The sequence below is a fragment of the Alexandromys fortis genome, unplaced genomic scaffold (assembly GCF_014885135.2).
Source record: "Alexandromys fortis isolate MF-2015 unplaced genomic scaffold, M_Fortis_MF-2015_v1.1 scaffold_108, whole genome shotgun sequence".
NCBI classification, from domain to species: Eukaryota; Metazoa; Chordata; class Mammalia; order Rodentia; family Cricetidae; genus Alexandromys; species Alexandromys fortis.
The window spans coordinates 2,104,372-2,125,594 of NW_026067994.1; the positions used below are offsets into that span (position 1 = coordinate 2,104,372).

At 44.4% G+C, this 21,223-nt stretch overlaps 1 protein-coding gene and 1 long non-coding RNA gene across 2 annotated transcripts in view; one reads left to right on the plus strand and one right to left on the minus strand.

Annotated features, from left to right (window-relative positions):
• Positions 1-21,223, plus strand: part of Ntm (neurotrimin) — a 982,155-nt gene that overhangs the window by 139,837 nt on the left and 821,095 nt on the right. The gene's annotated exons all lie outside the window — the stretch shown is intronic.
• LOC126512353 (uncharacterized) overlaps positions 13,144-21,223 on the minus strand; it is a 37,502-nt gene continuing 29,422 nt past the window's right edge. Inside the window, exon 3 of the long non-coding RNA XR_007595020.1 lies at positions 13,144-13,429. This is a non-coding gene — a long non-coding RNA (uncharacterized lncRNA). The remainder of the gene's footprint in view (positions 13,430-21,223) is intronic.

Here is a 21,223-nt window from a genome sequence, read left to right on the forward strand (position 1 = left end):
GTCCAGGGCTTCCTGCATGCCAGGCAAGCATGAGGCCAACTGAGCCAACACCCCAGCCCCTCACCTGCTTCTTCCAGTGTTGATTTGTGAGTTCAGAGGTCCAAAAGATGAGTCTTTCTTTTCTTTCTCATCCCTTCTTCTCCCCCTGAAGGCAGCCCTGGGAACTCAATCCTGGAATCCACAGAAGTGGATGTGTGTGGAAGAAGGAGCACGAAATTAGTGGTATCCAGCCCAACTCTTTATTTGAAGTTTAATTGGTTTTTGTTTCTGCATTAATACACAAATGGTGGTGAATAGAGTCGTCAGCGTCTGTCCCCATCCTTAGTTGCATCATAGGAATATCAGACAGCAACATAAGGTTTCTCTCTCTCTCTCTCTCTCTCTCTCTCTCTCTCTCTCTCTCTCTCTCTCTCTCTCTCTCTCTCTTCTTATCTGTTTGTTTGGTTTTTGAGACAGAGTTTTTTCTGTGTAGCTTTAGCTATCCTGGAACTCATTCTGTAGACCAGGCTAGCCTCGAACTCACAGAGATCCACCCGCCTCTGCCTCCCCAGTGCTGGTATTAAAGGCGTGCGCCACTGTAATAGGAAGCTACTTGTTTATTCCCGGCAGCCCAGACACAAAATAATCACACAGGAACTATATTATTTGCAATACTGTTTTGCCAATAGCTTAAAGCATATTTCTGGCTAGTTCATATCTTAAATTAACTCATTTCTATTATTTTATATTTTACCACAAGTCTCGTGGACTACGGGCAAGGTTCCAGCTGACAGCTTGCGTCTTTCCCCTATGATAGCTACATGGCCTCTCCTTGACTCTGCCTTATCTATCTATCTATCTATCTATCTATCTATCTATCTATCTATCTTCTAGCCTGGCTATATTCTATTAAGCCATTGGCCAAAAGTGTCTTCTTTATTCATTTACCAATAAAAGCAACACTTGTACAGAAGGACCTCCCACACCATGCCACCACTACCCAGCATGCATCAGATTTCTAAATGATCTATAATTACTTTAGCATTGTATTTGTCCTTGTGCTAGATCATCTAACTACAGTGGTACTATTGATAACAATATGATTTACTGAACATTCTCCATATGAAAGTACTCTTCTGACTATTTTTTACTAAGATTCTTTCAGTCCTAGAATAACACAGGAGTGAGATAACAACATTTTAAAAGTTTAGAGAAATTGCCTTAGACCACACAATGATCAATAGGTGTTGAGCTAATGATAGATTATTGCTTAGCATATACAAGGCCCTGGGTTCGATTCCTAGCAGAACACACACACACAAACATACACATACATACACGCATGCTTGCATGCACACACAAAAATAAGTGGCACAGCTGGGATCTAAACAGGAAATTCAACAGACCTATACTATACCACATAGTAATAAGAATCCTGGCTGGGCAGTGGTGACGCACGCCTTTAATCCCAGCACTCAGGAGTTCGAGGCCAGTCTGGTCTAGAAGAGCTAGTTCCAGGATAGGAATCAAACAAAGCTACAGAGAAACCCTGTCTCGAAAATCAAAAAAAAAAAAAAAAAAAGAATCCTGGAAAACAGCAATGTCATGTCTCCTCAGCATCCATCCTCCATGCTTCTGTGATGTCTAAAGCAACAATGCAGTTTGATTAATTAAAGTTCTTCAATTTTGAACCTTTCTTAGAGACTCAGACTGCAGGGAGAACTTCTAAAAGTCCCTCCCAATGCAATTGATCTATGATGGTTAGCTTTGATTCTAGGCTTTGTGTGTTTTGACAGCTGCCAGTCATTACCACGTTTTGGAGTCATACTCTCTTTTTGAGAACCTAAAAGCTTTATGTATGCGCCTATACGCTGAAGGGGAAAAGCACTCTGGAAATGACCAGTCTCCACCCTTCCTTCCAAATCCATCCTGACAGCAGTCTGCTCCCAAGCGAACGAAGCCTGTCCCTTTACCGTGTGTGTAAGATCCCCTTGCCCAGAACGCACTGCCTCTGCTCCTCTGTTTGCCATCTCTGAAGACCTTTGTGCTGTGCGTCTCCCATTTGCAATATAATGATAGGCCAAATTTCTTTTAAAATTATAAGCAAATTAAAATTTAAATCGATGCGACTTAGAAGAAAGCACAGCCATGCATATGTATATGAAAGGACAACAAAGGTGACCACAAGGAGAGAGATGAGCAGTCTTATGACAGTTACTCATCACGTGTGCTGGAGGACCAAGGCAAGCACCCAGGGTCCCTCTGCTCCCCCACTCCCACCACGTGCAGCATCTGCAGGTTGACTCTTGAGCAAATCATGGTTTCTTTGGGACCACCGTTTATTGCAACCCTTCCCCTAAAATAAGATTCAGGAAGACCAAAGTGGGGCCTTGCGTGTCCTTGGGTGACCCATCAGGCAAGGGACCAGATGTATTGTTAGCAGTGCTTTCAGGCCAGCAGAGAAAGGTCTCTTCACTGGGATGTGCGGTTTCATTTTTAGCGAGTACAAGCCTAGAAATGAAACTCAACAGTCTGCTGAGTCTTTCCCGATATATATTTCATAACAAATCCTGTGCAATTCACAGCTGAATTGATGAGCTATCAGGGTTATGCGTGTCTGTAAAACAGAGGCATCTAACTTGGAAGAGCTTTCTCCAGGGAAACAGACCTATTTGAGCTAAATCAAAACAAGATTAAAGAGTGATTAAAACGCCGCAAATATGGATGTCATGGAAGGGTTGGAGGAACTGGGCTTGTTTAACCTGGGACTGAAAAGCTGCCCAGTGCTTGCAGGAAAATTCAAGTGCCCCGTTCTCCAGCCGGTGTTTCCCTCCATCTCCGTAGAGGATGGATAAAGTAAAATGATCCTAAGCTGCATTATTAGGGATTTAGGTCAGTCAATGGCTCTCAAGCCCCTACTGCACGCTAAAATCACTCAGTGGCCATTTAAAACATCCTAATTCCCGAGTCCTAGCCCACACTAATGCATCTCCAGAGGTGACACTCAGTGATTAGTGTTTCTTAAAATCTCTGCTGGTGATTTAAATATGAAGCCAGTGCTGAGACACGCTGTGCTGACTGAAGGGACAGAACGTAGGCCCCTAAGCCATGAAAGTCTCTACAAGTCTTTAAAGTCGAGGTGAACCATAATTGAGCTAGATTAGTGATGTCTATGCTGGTTGTCTTTAGTATGTTTTTGTCTGGATTGGCCATTATTTCTGCTGTCAAGTGAACTAGGAGTCTCAAGACACAGAAACTACTTCAGTGCTGGAAAGAAAGAAAGAAAGAAAGAAAGAAAGAAAGAAAGAAAGAAAGAAAGAAAGAAAGAAAGAAAGACAGACAGACAGACTATCAAGGCTGCTCTGAATAGGGAAGCCCATGCGTTGCAATGTTGGTTGTCCTAGCAAAGTTATGAGACTAGCTCCCTAAAGCAAGGAATACTTACAGAAAATTCCACAAGGCTTTGTGATTCAAAACTACCTGGACTTCAGGACTTTTATAGCATAGAATAATTGAGGTAAAAGCAGTTATTCAAAAGGTAAGAAGGAAGGGTGTAGTGTAGATGTGGGGGTGGGATATATTGATCACTCATTAATAAGGAAAAAGGAGGAAGAGATAGGAAGGTCCATTGAGAGAGAAAACAATTCTCCAGGGAAGTCCGAATACAAAGACGAAAATGCTAAGCTGAATGCGAAGCTGAAATGATGGATAACGCAGTCAAAACAAAGGAGGAAGGCGCAAGAGATAGGCAGGGCCCTTCTCAAAATAATTCAGGTGTATGACTCTGGTCTGTAGTTAGTTATTTCTGTGTAGCAAATTATCCCACAACCAGATTGGCACATCATAAATTTGGAAGGCTTGATTTGATGATTATCCTGATCTTGTGACATCAGTTAAGGCCACAACTGGTATAGACAACTGGTGTCTGAGCCCAGGTAGAGCTTCCAAGACAGCATCACATACGTGGCTTGACATTATGGAAGGCCGTGTGTGTATGTGTGTGTGTGTGTGTGTGTGTGTGTGTGTGAGAGAGAGAGAGAGAGAGAGAGAGAGAGAGAGAGCTTTCTTCCTTTCCATGGACACTTGGAGCATTTCCCCCATGGTCTCTCATGGGATCTTACGCTTTCGTTTGCCATTCAAGTTCTCATGGGACATTGATGGGCGACATCAGTGTTTCAGGCTGGAGTGGCATTGGCACGGGATCACTTCTGCTCTGTTCTATTGATTTAGCAAGACAGTTATGCCAACCCGGATTCAGAGGAGTGGGAAATGGAAGCTTTATCTCAGTGGCAGGGCTATCAGATAACTTGTGGTCTTCTTTAATCAACCATAGTCCCTCAAAAAAGGACAAGTGAAGATAGAAAGAACAATCTTAAGGTGTCAAATAATGACACTCGAGTACAGTGAGTAGAAAAGCCCATCCTTGTGAGTAAAACAAGGAGGGATGCATGGCTGTGTGTGTGGCTCTGGTCTAGGACTATACTGTTTAGTTTTTTGTTAATGTTCCACGAGCTAGAACCATATGGGAAGAAGAACCTCAAATAGTTTAATTCTCCCATAAGACTAGCCTGTATAGGTCAGTTTTCTGCAGCATTTTCTCAACTAATAATTTATGTATGAAGGCCCAGTTCACTGTGGGCAGTGCTGTCCTTGGGTAGGTGGTCCTGGGTGTTATAAGACAGTAGGCCCACCAAGTCACAGAGAGCAAACCAATAAGCAGCACCCCCCATGACTTCTGCTTCAGTTCTTGCCTCTGTTTCCCCTCATTGTAAAGTGTGACCTATAAATCAAACAAGTTCTCTCCTTCCCAAGTTGCTGCTAGTCATGGTATTTATCACAGCACTAAGATCCTACTTAGGACAAGGACTATTCTGGCTTCTAACTCCAGGCATATATTAACCAAGTCATCTTGGCTTACCGTTGCCACTAACAGAGACTACCTGAGTTTGAATTTTCTATTTCAGCAAACAGAGTTGGAGGCATAATTTATCAAATCAGTTGCTGATTGGGGAGTGCTCTTGAAATCAAGGCACCCTGTGGGGGACGATGGGCAGATGAGCTGGATTAGGTAGAGGGAGGACTCAAACTGTTGTGAAGGTCAATGGCCACCTTGTCTAACCCCACTGGGAGCTCTAGACTGAGAATGGTCCTTCGGGGGACCATCCAAGATTTGAGTAGACTAAGACTGTCATTGGTCATGGCCACCTAGCAAAGGGTTACTGCTTAGAGTGACATCACTTCCCAGTTGAGAGAATGCCTGAGGAGACTGAACTTCAAGTCCATCTCTCTGCCATAGCACACGGGACAGCCAAGACTATCGTCCTTCCTTGGAACGTTGCTGAATAGTGAATCCCAGAGTCTGTGGTGTGTGTGTGTGTGTGCATAACATACTCAGAGAGTTCAACCCTGGCCTATTGTGTTGTGCATTGTAAGCACTGTTTGAAAGTCAGCTTGTTTGCCAGGAGTAGTTTAATAAAGGATTTCTAGATGAGGGCAGTCTGCTTGTCGAATGGTGATGTGAGAAAATGCCGGAAGATGCCCGTCGAGGCTGAGCAAGGTTAACTACAGCATTTAACAGAGTCTTGGTGGGTAAAGTCAAAGGTAGCCAGCGAGTCTGGCTAATGGACTCGGTAGATTTGGGAAGTTGCTAATATGCTTGGCGAGCAGTATCACTGGAGGCAGCTCTCTTGCCGCTGCCGGAGTGGAGGAGAGGTCACTGGACTGCACCACTTCTCCCATGATTATCCCGCACCGCTGGGGCAAGAAGTAATGGGAAGATAATGGGCTCTGGGTTCAGATCCCAGCTTTGCCATTCCCTATATGTGTGATCTTTGGCAACTTCATTAATCTCTCTGAACCCAAGGCTTCTCATTTTACAATACAGATCATAAAAACAAGCTTGTGGAGTTTAACAGTGGTGTGTGTGTGTGTGTGTGTGTGTGTGTGTGTGTGTGTAATAAGCACCTGGGATCAACAACTAGCACGTTCTATGATACTCAGGATCACTTGTGAACAGCCTCCTCTCCGCATTCAGACACTCCCCTGGCTGAGCTCCACTTCAGTGTTCTGAATGAACTTGACACACCAGCACCCCTTGCACTAAATCCCCTACTTGCACTTACACACGTGTGCTGCTGGGCAAACGCTATTGCTCCATTTCTCAGATAAGGCCATTGAGGCTTAGAGTAGCTGGAGTCGTAAGAACACACATTTAGTGTCACAGCAGAATCTAAATTCATGTCCTTTGATTCCCGTCTCACTGTTCTTTCTGCATCAAAATTGCATCGTCCTCACTCGAGGCACAGATATAGTGTTTCTCTGAGCTCCAGGGTTTAGCAGGGGGTGTAGTCTGTTGGGCAGGTGTGGGTCTATAGTGATGCTCCCAGCTAAGCAGGTCAGGTATGGATTTCTGGAGAGCAACTCATCTTAGGTGGGAATGGGCATCTTTACCATCAGCTTAGATACCCGGCTTACCTCGGAATAATTAAAAGAAAGTAAAGGAGGAGGGGAAAGGACTAAAGAAATCATCTTTGTACATGTTAATCTGAGCCAGTTTTGAGCAGCGTGATAAGGCTGGTTGTAGAAATGTCAGCGTCTCCTTATCTCTAATTGACTTAAGTAGAGGCAGCTCTAATCCTTGTGTGCACAGGAGCCTGGAAGGGAGAGATGAGGCCAATTGATTCCCACTTTTTAATTAACAGATGAACTGCATTAAAACAATAGTATATTGGGGGCGGACTGGGTGCAAGAGGGGATGGGAGGGAGAGTTGGCGCCATGGCAGTGACATTTAGAGCAATATTAACAAGTGTCAGCATTTGATTTGAATCAGGGGCTGGAGCATGGCTAAGCAGGATAGCTCCTGCCTGGGTGTGGTCACAGAAATTGCTTTCAAGGTGACAAAGGACTTCATATTTCTCTCCATACCTGAATGGGAAGACCTTTTAATTTACTTATCATTGTATGGGACCACACGGTGTGTGTGTGTGTGTGTGTGTGTGTGTGTGTGTGTGTACTGTTTTCCATGTGGGTGCTTAGCCAGGGACACCGAATGACGCTGGTGGTTTGTGTGAGACCTCGTCCTGAGCGGTGGCAATGCAGTGTGGTGTTATGGCTGTAATAGAAGGTTCACCCACCCCTGCGGTCGAAAAGGAGACGTGTGTCTTGCTGAGAACTAATGTGCCTATTGTGAGTCCCCAGACAGCCAGAGCTGAGCATCTACTGTCGTCTCTGCCTGGTCTGAGTGCATGAGAAGCTTTTGTCCCCATCCCTCGGAAGGCTTTTTCTGAATCCCAGTCTGTTTGGCCAATGCCCTCATTTTCTATCAAAATGCCCTCTATACCTCACACCTCGGAACAAGGTTTGAGATTCTGCACCCTTATCCCCCTGCCTTATTACAAGTGCAATAGCAATTTGGTTGGGATCACAATTTATCTTTCACACCCAGTGAGCACCACCATTGCCAGGACGTTCCCATTGCCACACACCTGTCTCACTCATGACATGAGTTCTGTCACCAGAGTGGCTTAATCACCACCAGGGCAGATTCCCTGTCACCTGTCTAGGAGGAAATGAAGGATTTCTATCCCCTGGATGTTGATGTGGGACCAGGGAAAGAGGAAACCTTGCTGTTCAACTAGCTGCCCCGCGCCATCATTGGCTAGAGTCATTTTATATAATTTCGCTCTTCCCTGGCTATTTCTAAGATCCAGGACCATGGGACTGTAAGTTCTGTAACTTCCTACATTGTCAGAATGTGCACTAGGGGATAGTGGACTTTTAATTCGTGCTCTTAATATATTAATAGACCTGAGACAGGGACCTGACCTGGATTGGTTCTGAATGTTTGCCTTTTGAAGATTTAAGGGTTTGACTTTTTTTTTTTATAGATTTGGAGAGTGATAAAAAAATTGTTGTTGATAACGCTCTACTCATTCCATCCATCACACATAATTTTCACCTCTGTGTTTAAACTTATTCTAATGAGGTAGATTTTTATTTTACTTTTCAGTGATTTCCCCAAAGCTATGCTTGGGAGGAAGATGCCTTTTATCCCCATCTGAACTAAGAATGTTCAAGGAAGGCATCTCAGTTCTTTTTCTCTTTTGATATACTTGAATCCAGAGAGCACCTAACTCAGGAGGAATAGACGTTGGTGGCACTTGGGTCCTGGCAGCTGGGAAACAGAAGGACCAGCATCTGGTAGGGATCTTTGTGTGGAGTCTTGACAGTGTCGAAAGGGCAGGAAGAAAAGCCAGTTCGTGCCAGAAGAGAGGAAGAGGCGCTGTCTAGCAATCCATTCCCAGGTGGTCAACCAGCCCTTTAATAAAACCTATCCATGCAGGAGGGCCCCACCCTTATGACCTAGTTGTCTGTTAGAGAGTTCTGTGTTTGAACCACCATGATAGGAATTAAATGTCAACAGGAGCTTTGAAGAGGTCATTTAGATGATATCAGATGATATTTCATCAACCGAGGTTGCATCATAATAATGATGATGATACTAAAACAATAAAAACAATGATAATAAACATAACTGACATCTACAAAATGTGAACTTTCATGCTCATATCTACTCTATGAGGGAGGCGTTTCTGTTAGCTGCATTTTATAATTAAGGGAATAATAACTGAAAACATCGGGAAACCTTTGCAGTTTCAGGAAGCACCTAAGCGTCAGAGATGTTTAACTAACAAACAACACAGTCTCAAGCGATAAGCAATACCTGTCCCAGTGCCCAGCACCTAATAACCTCACACGTCTTATTCGTTGAATTTGTGATGAGTTCAGGTGTAGGTTCTGTTTCCAGGCCTCATATTTATTTGAACCATTTCTTCCAAATAATTCAGCTGTAGTCTCCTAATCTGCCTCCTTTCATAGATCCCAACACTGGTGCCTGTTCAGTCACTATTTAAGGGACACGTGTGGATGAATGGTTATTTCTAGACTTCTCCTCCATGCACACCAATCTATAGTTTAGCTCGGGTTATTTTCTCTCATCTTCTACCTATTGTGTGTAGACATTGGCGCTTACTTCGTCTTTCATGGATTCTGAGGGTCCTGTGTGTTCTGTATTCCCTAATGAGTTGCTTTATGTTTCCCTTGTATTCTTCGTGGTGCTTTGATGTCTGGAGTGCTCTGTAAGCGCAGCCTGAGTCGCATCTGCATGTTGTCGCACACGCTTTAAGCTTAAATGACCACGGGGACAGCAGTAGCTCTGTGGGCTGCTCTCTGAGTCTATAGAGAAAGTTCCAATGTGCTTTCTGCTAAGCAGTTGTTCTGACATCAGAGAGCACCATCCAGGCTGGTAGCTTAAGGCACAATTTAACATATTGTCATCATGCAGTTTCTGTTGGCCTGTGGGTGCTGGTCTCCAGACTGAAAGGGTATCTGTGCCTTTCTCAGCAAATCCAAAGGGCAATGATTTAAGATATAGAGCCCAAGGTACCTGATTAAATTCCTTGAACTTAGCCCTGGAAAGATGGTGTGGTGGTTAAGAATGCTTTCCATTCTTACAGAGCACAGGCCTTTGATTCTCATCATTGATGTTGTCAGGGATTCGACACCCTCTTCTGGTCTCTGTGGACACCCCCCCCCCGACAATGCGTACATCACATATACACGAATAAAATAAACCTTAGAAAGATTTCTTAGACTGAATAAACCAAGTCCTTAGATGGTTATGAACAGCCATGCATTGCCATATACATATATACATGTATGTAGAGACACATACATCTTCACGTACCCCAGCTCTTTCCGATCTTAAGCTACTTGTAGACCAAAGCTTGACTCTTAATCTTGTTTGTTCCCAAATACAGGGCAACAGAAACAAATCTCAAAGGAAAAATAGATGGTAGGTGCAAACTCACCCAACAGTGCCCAAGGAGACCACTAAGAGCCATGACCTTGGCAAACCTGTCCCAGAACTTCCAGCTTCTACTGTAGTCTCAAATATAAGACTTAGTATCATCCAAAATCAAGGCAGATGGGTGCATATATTGGCACTGTGGTAAAGATATTTATTCAGATCCATTAGGAAGGCTTTAAGAAAAACCTCAAGAGAAAGACGGGAAGTCTAGCTAGCTAGCTAGCTAGATGATAGATGATAGATGGATGGATGGACAGATAGATAAATAGATAAATAGGTAGACAGATAGGTAGGTGGATAGAGTGTCCATCTAATTACATTTCTCCTCCCTGAACCCAGTCATCTTGATGTTTTTGACAAAACTCATAATCATTCCAAGTCCACGAATTACACTTTGGAAGAATGAAGCATTTTATTCTATTCAGCCTTTCTCCTCCACCCCTATACACCCTGGGCTCTGCCTCTCTACTCGCAGTAGAGATACCTAAAAGAGTATTCTAGTGCCTTCTAGAAAGCAGATCCGACTAGGCATTTGTCTGTCCTGTGCCATCCGTCACACCCCACTGCATCCAGCATAAGAAGGCAAGTTGTTTAGTGCTACCACAACAATTGTCCGTCAGCTTTCAGCCATTACAATAAACGCCTGAGATACTCCAACTATAAAGAGAAAATTTGCTCTGTTTGGCTCACAGTTTTGGGAGATTCTAATCCATGGCCAATTAATCCTTTTGCTGTGGACTGATGGAAATGTATTACGGTGGGAGCATGGGGTGGAAGACAGCAGCTAGCCCCATGATGTATCAAGGATCAGAAAAGCAAGGTCAGTAGAGACTCAAAATTCCACTGAGGCTGTACCCTCGAGTACATCCTCATAAAGTAATTCCACTTTCTTCTAAGCCCCAGCCCTTGAAGAAGTGGTTCTTAACCTATGGGCTGTAACCCCTACAGGCGTTGCATGTCAGATATCCTGCACATCAGATATTTACATTACAATTCACAGCAGTAACAAAAGTACAGTTATAAAGTAGCAATGAATATATTATAGTTGTGGTCACTACAACATGAGGAACTCTTTTAAAGGGTCACAGCATTAGAAAGTTGAGAATCACTACCTTATAGTTCCTCAACCTCCCCAAAACAAAAAGTCAATGGCTTTAGTACACAGATGTGAAGTAAAGCACTCTGTATTTGAAATCCATCTATCCATCCATCTATCCATCCATCTATCCATCCATCAAACTTCAAGCTATTTTGTAATGTTATGTTTCCTGAACAGTTCTTTGGGGGTGGGGCCGTGTCTGACTGATCTAGGCTTCTCAGGTGCCTAGCACAGTGTCTCTGTGTTGCAGACTTTCTATTTTACTTTAACCTATTTTCCCCTACAAAAGAATTTAATGTGCAAAAATCCCATAGCAAGCGGACAGGAAAAAGAAATGCATTTGCTGTGGAGGTTGTCCGGTGAAGTTTAGTGCCTTTCACAAAGCAAACTTACCAGCTACTTAATTGGAAGACTTGAAAGCTCCCAAAGGAGAAAGGAGGGTGGGAAAATGGGAGGGAAGGAAAAGCAGTTTCCCCATTATATAGAGGGCTGAGACGGTGAACAAAAGCCCTATATTCACCCAAGAATAGAAGCTTTAAGGACTCCAACTGCATGCCAAGGCACTGGAGGTCCTGCCAACTTCAGCTCATGTGGGGCACTTGCCCTTTGATGCAGCCAAGGAAGGGGATTTCAGGAGCAAATGGTGACCTTCGAGCAGCTGTGCTGCAGGACCAGTGCGGAGACCCTTAACTTCTCCCTGACCCCAACTCCGTTGCCCCTGATGGGAAAGGAAGGAAGAAGTTAGTTATTAAACAAAAGAACCAAGGTTGTGTTGCTGTTAGAAAACATGCAGGCGGAAGGAATACAAAGGCAACCGAGAAAAATATATCTGGGCTCCTGCTTATGGGAGAGTGAAGGAAAAAGAAAAGCAGGAGTGGAGAGCAGAGCTCTGATAAGAGGACTTCCTAGGCAGGACCGCCTGTGCAGAGCACCTGCCAGGAGCAAAGGTTCCCACATGCTGTTTGCAGAGTACTCTCTGCACCACCGTTTAACATGCACCTGTGTTTCCCACATCACAGAGGAGGATGCCAAAGTTTCAGCAAAGGTAAAGAGCAAGACCAGGTCTCCACGGCTGGAGCCAGCACGGAAAGCACCACCTGCCAGATGCCACCACGGTGCGAATGGAGGCAGAACACACAGCAGAAGGGAACACTTTCTCTTCTGTTCCTTGATCTCTCTCTTTAACTCTGTCAGTACAAATGCCTTTCTCAGAGCTGCTAAGACTGCCTGCTTCCTCTACATAGAACTAAACCAAACTTAAATGGAACAAAACTCAAAACACCATTTATCCCACTCCTACTATGACTTAGGAAAGTGATCGTGGGGACCTGGAGAGATGACTCAGGTATTAGAGCCGTCTTTAAACCCCCACCCATGGGGGTGCTGCTCCCATGTTTGGAACCCAGCATCCACATAGCAGTTCACAATTGTCTGCAACTGTAGTCCCAAGTGATCTACACCCCTTTCTGGCCTCTGTGCATACTGCATACATATGGTGCACATACATACTTGCAAGCAAAAAAATATAACCACATACACACACAAGATTGTGATCATGGGTGAAGCAACTTCAAGCAAAGTAGGAAAGATACGCATCTTAAAATTAAACTATTTTGTATGCTAACAAAAATTAATTCAATTAAATAAAGTATTGTCACTGATAGAGGAAATTCCTAGCCTACTTGAGGAAATCATTGCTGAACAGGGCAAAGCACTCTAATAAAGCAAGAATGGATTTATTTTTTTTTTAACATTTGTTTATTGTGTGTGGTGGGGGGTGTTTAAGCACCAGGGTACATACAGGAAAGTCAGAGGACAACGTGTGGGAATTGGTTCTCTAATTCCACTCTGTGAGTTGTGGGGATTGAACTCAGGAACTTAGACTTGGTGGCAAACATCCTTAGTTGCTGAGCCATTCCACTGACACATGAAATGCTTCAAAAAAGCAAACAAGGGAATTTTAAGTCCTCCAAAGAGAGGAAGGTTAGCCAAAGCATCTGTGATTGGCTGGCATTTTGAAGGACAGCATAGGAAAACTCATTACAGATAAAAGAGACAGCATGCATGAAAACAGACAGAACATCAGAGATACATGCTGAAGGTGTGAGCAGTCATCCAGGTTGTTGTTTGGGACAAGATAGAGGTCATAGGTCAACCCTCAAAGTTGGCTTCTGCCTGTCCAGGGAATAGATAACATGAGCTTATTCACTGAGGCAAAATACATATAACAAAGTTAACACATTAATAATTTTAAATGTTTAAATGCATGAATATTTCCACAGTGTGTGGGTGCACCCATCTTCAAAACATTTTCATCATTCCAGATATTCTATCCCCAATGAGTAAAATCAATTTCTTCTTTCTTCCAGACTTTGGTATCTTCTGCTTTAATGAATTTGCCAGTTGTAGATATTTCACAGTAGTGGGATCACTTACTGTCTCCCTTTCTGATTGGTTTGTTCCATGTCTTTAAGAGGCACCCCTGTTGGAACAAATATCAGAAATTCATTATTTATTCTGGCTGAATAATACGCCAATGCCTGTGTTTACCACGTGATATTTATCCACTTTTCTATGGTGGACATTGCTTTTTTTCTCCAATTTTGGTTACTGTGAATACAATATGCAAGTAACTGCTCATGCCTGGTCCTTCGTAGAAAGGCCAGTTCCTATAGTAACTTCATGTTTAATCTCTTGAGGAAATACCAATTGATTCTCTGCAGCAACACTGCCATCTTTACATTCCCTGTGCATTTACATGCACAAGAGTTCCCATTTCTCTGCATCTATATACTCGCTTTTTTTTTTGCTTTTTAAATAATAGTCATCGTGATGTGTGTAAAGTAGTTTCAAATTTGCATTTCTCTAATGATTAGTATGTTTTCGTGTGCTTATTGGAAAATTACCTATCCTTCTAGAGAAACGTCTCCTCCGGTCCTTAGGCTAGTATTTAAATTGTGTGTTTTGTTGTTGAATATCTAAGTTTTGATTATCTGGGGCTATGGAATTGGAACTAAATGTCACCACTCAGTGGCAGGCTTATTTGTTTTCGAGTTTTAATAAAACAGTTGTGCCTCGCTGAGGTGACAGTGTAGGAAGGTATTTATGAAGTGGTATTCTTGTCATTGTTGGTGTTGTGTGTGTTTTTTTTTTTTTTGGTATTTCTGAGTTAAGTGACACATCTATAGTCCCCTACGGCCAGAGGTAATAAAACTCATAGCAGATGTAGACTATCAAGCTAACTAAAAATCCAGAGAAAGCACCGTGAAACAATCCCCGGATGTAAATCATATATCGTGAAAGCCATTGGATTAGAAACACATTATCCTTGTCTGATTTTCTAACACCCACACATTCCAAATAAGCTTGGCGTTTGATTTACACTCTGACATTTAAGGAAATGGGAACGGGTGATCTAGCTCCATCTTGATAAACGCTTTCCCCTGGGTTTGCAGTAGCAGCCTCGGAGAACAATGGTGCAGGCGTCCTAATCATATAAATAGGGACCTGGGTCAGAAAGGGTGGCCCCTCAAGTGGCCAACTTTCTGCCTAGCATTGCCTGGGCCGTGCATCATCAGGTAAAGTCAAATAGCTGTCTGGCCTGATGGTTGCAGCCCAGGAATGGAGTCAGGGTTCCTGCCTTCAATACTAGCCTTGCTGTGTTTCTTCCCTTCTGGGGAATGGAGACAGGCGATTCCAGGATCTGCATGAAGCAATAAATGTTCTGCACCAATAGTCCAGTTGACAGAAAATGGAGTGTGAGGGATGCCACAGAAGGCAGAAATGCTGGGCAGAGGGGGAGCAGCCATGGCAGCAGACACACCTCGGCACAGAAAAGCCAATGGGCCTCTTTGTCCAGCACCAGAGCAGCCATTTAACAGTCAGGGGATTATTTATTGTGTTTTCCTTAGATTTGACAGCCATGCTCTGAAGAGATAGACCCCACCCCCCAAGGCAGGGTTTCCAGAGGCAGGTTATTTTCTCCCACCCGGACCCGGGTTCTCCTTCCCTCCCCGGGACTTTGCTTGCCAAACAGTCCTGTGCCTTAAACACTAATCCCCACAGCTCATCTCGGAGGGAGCTTTAGCGGCATTTGTGAATTCAGAATGAAATCCCTCTCTCCCCCAGTCCAAGTGAACAGCTGGCAGGAGATACTGATAGCAAGGAAAGAAGTCGTCACTTCGTTGGATGTTATCCTGAATAATAAGTGAACCGCTGACGACATTTTTCAGAGCTCCAGAAACTGCCATCATCCAGCCTCTGCCACCACCTGGCCATTCGGCGGAGCTAACAGTCTCTGCACAGCTTGAAGCAAGGATGAGAAAGAAGAGATGCTAAAGGGTAGATCGTGTAAGTGTTGGGACATTGAAACCCTGGCACATAGACTCCCTGACACACACACACACATACACACACACACACACACACGACTGTACATCATTTGGTAAATATTAGCTTTGCAAACGCTAAAGAAATTATCAAGAATCTCTGATTCTTGGTCCCCTTTTCCGTGAAATGGGAGAAGTAACTCACCGAAGAGCTCCTGTTAGGACTAATGATACCAGGTTCCCGTCTATGGTATATCACGGGCACTCAAAAATTGATAGCTCTTTATATCTTCACTGACATCAAAGAAAACATGTGTTCACTTCTTTGCCCAAGAAACAGCCCTATTGTGGTATTTTGGGGGAGAAATTAGAGGAAGGAGAGGAACGAGAACTTTCCCACCTCTGTATTTTTGGGCGCAGAGTCATTACTGCAAAGCCACTTGCAGAAACAGTTGCATGCTGGCCTCTACTGAGCCAGGTGCCCCGCCCACTGAGCCAGGTGCCCCGCCCGAGCGAGTGCTGGGCGCACAAAGCCCTTCAGAGCATGCTGAGCCCCTGATGACTGCGGATTCGGCCTGCCCCCAGCTGCACAATCACGCGGCACAAATCCCTGTATTGTCAGAGGAAGGAGCCGCTCCAGTGGCTCTGAAGAGAGAAGGAACCGCCACTGAACACGTCTTTAAAATTCATATCGGCTCTGCCTCTCAGGGGGTCTTGATGCTGCTGGTGGAAGAAAGGTGCACGGGGCTCATCTATATGTGCGTCCTTATGGTCCAGGGTGGCCCAGGTGACAGTTATTAGGCCTCTGGGACCACAGAAGCATGATAAGCCTAAGGCAGAAGCAGGACTTACTTAAGCAGTGCATTAATTGGATACCTACTAGGAGCCAGGCCCTCGATGTTAGGCACAGTGGGGGATAGAGAACAAAAGCAGACAACTTCCGGCATCGCAAGTTCTGAGGCTGGACTTGCAACACAAGCAGAGAGTTACAAGATAATGTAAGATATGAGCAAAAATTTGGTCCGATTATATTGAGATGTCATATAATACTCTATTCTATGATTAATTCCTAAACGAATGGCAAAGAAACTAAGCATCATGGGAAGAAAACAACTAGTGTGTATTTATTAACTGCTCCCTATGGTATCTGGCCATAAAATGAGCAAATGGGTTTTTCCCACCTTTCTTGTCTCATCCCATATTATTTTTGAAGTCTGGCTGTCTGTCTGCTACTACACAAATGACATAAGTATTCTTATTAGATATCCCTCCTATTCCAGACATGCAAGTCTGGCACTCATATTACCGGAGGGAAAAAAGCAAGGAACATAGTCCAACAAGAGGTCAACACGTCCAATCATCTGTACTCATGTCCCCAAGCACAGCTCTCACACACCCTCACACAGTCTACACATCTGTATTCCTCCTGAACCTCCAGGTATCCAAAGACAAGGCAGGGGATGCTTAGATGTGGACCTTCCCCCTTGCGTGAGATAATTGACTGGCACCCGGCAGTCTCGCCCACATGTTGCTGAATGAACAGTCATACAATTCTACTGACTCAATCCGTCCTTACGGCCAAATCCATGTAATGTATGGAGGGGAGCTATGAAATGTGGATAATGCTTTACCGGAAAGAAGGGATGCTTCTTCATCACAAAAGATCACATTACAACAGTGGAGGGCTGGAACTCACTGTATTTCCCCCTTAATTGAGGAAGAACTCCTTGGGCCAGGGAACTATACTGAGTTATGACACATTGAATAGGTCACCTGTACCCCCACAGTGGCAGTCTGCTGGTTTTCTCGTTCAGGTTGAAGGAAAAGAGATGGGTGGTTGTTCAAAGCAGGAAGGTACAACAGAACTTGGCATCGCCACCATTCCCCATACCTACAAGGTAGACATTGTCCAACGCAGTAATAAATCAGAAAAGCAGAAGCAGTGAGGAACGGGAATGGAAAGCACGTGAATGACCAGAACCCACAATCGGAACATACTTGCTAAGCATCCACTGTATTCTCTTAGCACTGACCAGGCCACTCTAGGGGCCATGTGAAGAGAGTGTGAGCCCAAAAAGAAGTAAGCATGTTGTAATGGTTAATCTTCATCATTAACTTAACTGGACTTGGAATTCCTTAGGAGACACACCTCTGGGCATGTCTTTGAGGTATTTCTAGAGTTTAACTGAGGAAGGAAGATCCACCTTGAATGTGGATCTGAATGTGGACAGATCTTCCATAAGGGTCAAACTGGGAAAGAAAGAGAGAGAGAGAGAGAGAGAGAGAGAGAGAGAGAGAGAGAAAGAGAGAAGGTATGTATGTACTGGGGTAGTGTTGTGTGACAACTTGACACAGCTAGAGCCTCATGAAGATGAAATCCAGCTCTAAGGCATTTTTTCAATTAGTGACAATGGGGCTGGTGGTTCTGGGTTCTATAAGAAGGTGCACTGAACAAGTCATGAAAAGCAATCCAGTAAGCAGCTCCCCTCATAGCCTCTGCATTAGTTCCTGTCTCCAGGATTCTGCCCTGTTTGAATTTCTGTCCTGACTCCCTTCAGTGATAAACAGCAATGTGGAAGTGTAAGCCAAATAAACCCCACCCCCAAACTTGCTTTGTGGTCATGGTGTTTCATCGCAGAATGGAAACCCTAACTACGACAAATAGATACTAATGGGGTGTTGCTGTGACAGACCTGGCCATGTTTGGGGAGGTAATGGAAGGACTTTGGGCTAGAAGAGCCATTGAGTGTTAAGAGCTGTGTGTGATGCTCTGTGAGAACTTGGAAGATCAAAATACTGAGAGAAGTGCAGATGCTGGTGGACTGGCTTGCAAAGTTTTAGAGGAAAGTTTAAAGACTAGGGGGACATTTGTTATTTTGAATGAAGATTCTGTGGTTCTGGTTAGCTGGGGTTTAAGAATCAGCCATGATTATGAAGATACCAGAACTACTAAAGTAAAACTTTGCTTTCCTTGGATACTTGATGCTGGTTGACTGGAGTTAGTGATGGTTAAGAAGAGGCCAGCATAAATGAGGTAAAATCTTCTGGGATGTGTTTCCTGAGAGCAGAGAGAAGCTGTGTTCCATAGGTGGCAAAGGTTGAACCTTGTGCTGGCAGTGGGACTCAGTCATATATAAGAGTCACCCAGGTAGTACTGGTTTTGAAGGTATTCAGCCATCATGGAGAGAGGCTGAGGCTTGGCATTGTAAGAGACCAAGACAGGTCATTGGTGAAGGTGTAGCCTCAGTGGCAGTTGAAGGCCCAGGACTGAAGGAGTCATACATGTAAGTTGAGGTTTGGCCCCATGAAGAGAGCCTATAAGAGGCTATTGGTGAAAGTACAGCCCAGCTACAGTAGAAGACCTGTGTTTTGGAGATGTCAGTACCGTGGGATGACCACCAAAAACAGTAGCAGCAATAGAAGGAGCCACAAGGAACCTAGAACACAAGCTGTGTGTGCTGCAGAGGGCAGAGCCAGAAAAGTGACCCAAGCTCTTTTCAGGAGTCCAGAAGATCATGAGTAGATCCCAGATAATTGGACATCGAGTTATCTCTACTGTTGGAGTTTGACTTTGCTTGGTTCAGATTGTGGTGGTGCCCTGGTTCTTTCTTCTAGAAGAAGGCATTCAATTTTGATTTTTAAAGGACACCAGAACTGCAAGACTTGAACTTTTAAAAGAGATGGGATATTTGAAAGAGACTGAAATTTTAATGTGTTTGAATTGGTAATGACTGTGAGACTTTTAAAATTATTTATCTTTTTAATGTGAGATCCTGGGGATGAATAAAAAAGGAAAGGATGTTCACCATGAATGCAGCTAACGAATACAATTAAACCAAACAAGTACAGGATAATAAAATTGGAGAAATGTTTAGGAAGGCAGTGAGTCATTTTCCTTCCTTGTCCCCCGACCCTTCCTTTACCAGGTAAGGAACCCAGTACCAATGCCTGGCAAAGGCCCTACTACTGATCTATCCCAGTCCAAAAGGCAGGGCTTTTTCAGCTATTTCTTTACAGTTCCTGCCAAAGACCTGGAACTTGTCTACCTGCCTGTCAGTAGGGAAAGGAGCACAAACTTGTCAAAATGCGACCCTTGGCCACAGGAAGGTTTGCTGCCGAGGCAGCAAGCAGGTTGGAGGCAGATGACGGAGCAGTAACTGACAGCAAAATGCCAGAGCTTCCGTTCCGGGTGCCATCTTGGGAAGAGGCTCCTGAGAATCAGTTTTAAAAGGCTCTATTACTTCAGGTCCTTCCTGGGACATTTGCTGGTAATGGGAGTCAGACGTGATCCAGGCTGGTGCTTAAAAGGCAGACAAGGGAAGGTACAGAGCAATTACCGAATGTGTCTGCACCATTTTGAAAACCAGTTACCTGTCCCTTGGCAAGAGAGGATTGGCTGCTTGCAGCTGGAACACTCTGTCTTGCTTTTGTTTTTCTTCTTCCTCCACTCTCTGTCTGTCTCAGGACTGCCCTCTCAATCCGCCTGATTGTTTTTCTCCCCTCAGAGTCATTTTCCGAGGCCTGGATCCCCATCTGGTTGAGGCTGCCTGGTGAAGGGCACACACATTTACTCCACAGTGGTCTCACAGCGCTGCTCTGGCTGGCACAGGGGCAGGGGACCCGGTATTCACAGAACAAAGGACACCTGTCCTGGAATGGCCCTTATATGCTCAGCTGGGAGGAATTCACGCAAGTGAAGCAGAGGGGTGGGGGAGGGGGAAATAAGCCTATTCATTGTGTGGCACAGCCTCTGTACTTTGTCAGCAAGATGGAGAACACTCACTATTTTCTGTGGCTTTTAGGATTTCCATATTTATTGCTTGTTTGCTACCACTCGGGAGAAGGGAAGGGGGAGAAAACAACGTCTTCTTCGATTTGGAATCTTAAGTATGAATATGTGAGGTTTACCCTCCCTCACCTGTCCCCCTGCAGTTTCAGCAAGCACAGGGCCGTGGAATGTCCAGCCTAGAAGCACTTGAGAAATTTAAACAGCATTGCCCCATTTTCTACACAACAAAATTATAGGCAAGGATAAAGGGAGTTGGCGAATGCCTCATACCTAGCCAATGACAGATTGGAGCTTGCACTGACGTCTGTGGAATCTTGTGCTTATTTTTCTATCACTGTACCATATGGGTTGTATTTCTATTCACGTCAAGAATTCTGCTGTGTGTGTGTGTGTGTGTGTGTGTGTGTGTGTGTGTGTGTGTGTGGCACGGGGGTGGCTTTGCATCCCAAGCGTGAGTACCTGAGTTCAGATCCCCAACACCCCAGGAAAAGCCTAGCCTGAGGAGATGCATCTATAACCTCAATTCTGGGATGGAGAGAAAGCAGAGAAGGAGGGATCCCCAGAGTGGACTGGACAGCTGGTGTAACTAAAGAAATAAGCTCTGGGTTCACTGTGAGATCCTGTCTCCAAATAGTAAAGCGGTGAGCAAGAGAGGAAGATGCCCAGTGTTGACCTCTGGCTTACACACAGGTATACACACACAAACATGCACACACGTATGCATTGCACACATGTGCAGAAGTATATTATTCACAGACATACATACAAAAGAATCGTATTATGTGTAGGCAACCTGAGTATGTCTAAATGACGATACAAGAAGGTGCCTGTCAGTTGATGGAAACCTCAGAGTCCCCCAGCAAAGCAGGAAGTACAGTATACTTGTACAGTTGTTACATCGTGTGGCCACAGCTGGTGAAGCAGAGCTGGAGCGAGGCAGTTACTGACCTCAAAGCTGCACTGTTTGGTACAGGCAAAGACACAAAAGATTAGGACGCAATATGGAACCAAGTGTGTGGCATGCAGCACCTTCCAGATGTGTGTTAAAGAGTGGGATGGGACTGATGTTAATCAGAAGGTTCCCGTTAAAAAGAAGGAATGTGATTTTGAGATCTCTTGTATGACGGGACTGCAGTCGAAACATACATGCTTGAAAGTT